The sequence below is a fragment of the Mustela nivalis genome, assembly GCF_964662115.1.
Source record: "Mustela nivalis genome assembly, contig: HAP1_SCAFFOLD_226, whole genome shotgun sequence".
In the NCBI taxonomy this organism is placed as follows: Eukaryota; Metazoa; Chordata; class Mammalia; order Carnivora; family Mustelidae; genus Mustela; species Mustela nivalis.
This window is the reverse complement of record NW_028136410.1, coordinates 1,074,477-1,076,901: the sequence shown is the minus strand read 5'-3', so window position 1 is coordinate 1,076,901 and position 2,425 is coordinate 1,074,477.

Sequence of the window (2,425 nt, the reverse complement as noted above, 5' to 3'; positions counted from 1 at the left end):
TATGCGTCTGAGTGCAGGTAGGTGCTCAGATGAGCTCAGATTGCCCCTGTTTGTCCTGGGAAGCCACCACTATTGGGATGGCCTCAGGCAGTTTGGAGGTTTATCCTATTAGTAGGGTTGTGGCCATTGGAATGGGCACATACAATTCCCTTGGAGAGGGCAAGTACAGTCCTCAGGTTTGGCTCCAGGGGCCTGAGCCTGTAGGGTGTGTAGGCCAGAGCTGTTTGGACAGTTGTCTGAAAACACAAACGCGGCTTATGTTTCGGGTCATAGGTATGGCAGGACTGATCTACAGACCATGAGGAGAACTCTTCAGGATATGAAAAAAGGGCGAGTGTGAGGCTCGTGCTCATGTTTTTGTCTCTGGATATCGTGTCACTCATGGTCGTGAAATTTCCAGGTGACTTCATGGGAAATGGACGAGTCTTACTCTCTGGGGTTTTGCCCCGTCCCAAGAGTTTTGGGTCATTCTGGGTATGGAAGAAGTCCGTTTTGTTGTTGTTGTTGTTGATTTGCTTTGTTTTGTTTTTAACCTCAGGTGTCTCACCAAATGAGGTATTCCAGAGTAGAGCCCTGGGGAGGGCCGACCGGACAACCAGAAATCTGGTTAAAAATTGTGGCCTAGGGACATGTCAAGCCCATTATGACATCTAATGGTCGAGCCACTGAGAGGACTTACTAGAGCACAGGACTCACGCTGAGGGTCACAATGCGTGTTTATGCCCTCTTCGCACTCAAGAATTGGCGGGGCCTCCGGGTGAATGCTGGTTTCTCCTACACTGAACGTTGGACAACATGCCAACCACAATGTTTCATGCCATGGGTAAGGACAAGGTCTGATTTCTGCATCACAGGCACCCCTGGGCATTGGTTGGAGATAAGGTCTAGGTTCTGAAGCCTGAAAAACCGCAGTTGGGAAGAGATGATATCCTAAGGCCATGGCAGTTCTGATGTGCTCAGTGTGCGGTCAGGTTTCTGGGTGTTGGTCAGGAGGTCCGAGCTCAGGTTGTGTCAGACAGTGCATTAGTGCCCAGGTTAGACTATATACTTTGGGTATAGTCGAATGCCATGTAGATTTATCCTCATATAAGGTGCCTGGGCAGCTCATTAGGCCAAATTTTTTTTCTAGAGGGCAGGCAGAGTGCTGCATTGTGGGTCTGGAATTGCGAAACTTCCGGGCTTCGAGGCCTGGAGTGTGAGGACGGAAGTCTGAGAACACAAGCTAGACTTTGGTTTCAGGGCCAGGGCACGGCAGGTACCCCTGTAGATCTGAACCTATATCTCATGCATCTGAAGTCAGGGCGAGGATCAGAAGTTGGCTCAGGTTGGAGTTTCTGTGCATGACGGCCCCTTCATGAAGGGAGCAAAATCTCGAGGCCATGGAGGTTTTCCCACGTTGGGAGTTGTGGGATGCCCCCTTCAAGGATTCCTGATGCGGGACAATTGAGACTTGTTGGGCAGCTCTAAGACATCCCATATGGAATGACTCCAGGGCACCGTTCGAGGATGGATGCCTGGGAAGCCCACCTCGCATTCCAATTGTTTCCTAGCAACAAGACAGTTTAGATCTGATGGCTTAGCGGGAGAAACCGGGGTGGCTGACTTGAAATGGACTTTCCTGAGGATGGGTCCTAATGTGTGTTTGTGTCCATGAGGGCCTTAAAATGGGGCGGTGGCACCGGGACCCTGAAGTATTCTCCTAAGCTTTTGACATAGCTCGATGCACAAGGTTCCTTGTGGAGACGAGATTTGTTTTGATGGGTGCCTCAGGAAAACCTCTATGCTGGTATTGGTATCCAGGCTTTTGAGGAGACATGCCTGTAATCCAAAGCAATGTATCCGATTATGGCCTAAGGTCCTGTCTGGTTCAATCTTCTTCTCAGGGGACATCCATCTATGGTATGAGTGGAGGTAGATGCTCAGCTGGTATCAGACCGCCCTTGTTTGTCCCGGGCGACCTGCACTATTGGGATGGCCTCAGGGATTTGGAGGGTTCTCCAAATTTTACTGTTTTGGACAATGGCATCGGCAGAATTCCCATGGATTGGGTAGGCACAGTCCTAATGTGTGACTCCAGGGGCCCCAGCCTGAAGGGTGTGTGGCCCAGGACTTTGAGGACAGAAGTCTGAAAACACAAACTCAGCTTAGGTTTGGGGACGTAGGTATGGCAGGCCCGATCTATAAACCATGAGAAGAACTCTTCCGGATATGAAGAAAGAGCGAGTCTGAGGGGCTTGCTCAGGCTTTTGTCTCTGGATTTTGTATCAGAGATGGCCGTGGAATGTCGGGGAGGCCTCATGGGCCATGGACGAATCTTCCTCTCTGTGGATTTGGCCCGATCCCAATTGTTTTTCGTCAAACTGTGGAATGGGAGGACTCCTTTCAGGTTTGTTACCTCAGGTGTCCCGCCAAAAGAGGAATTCCA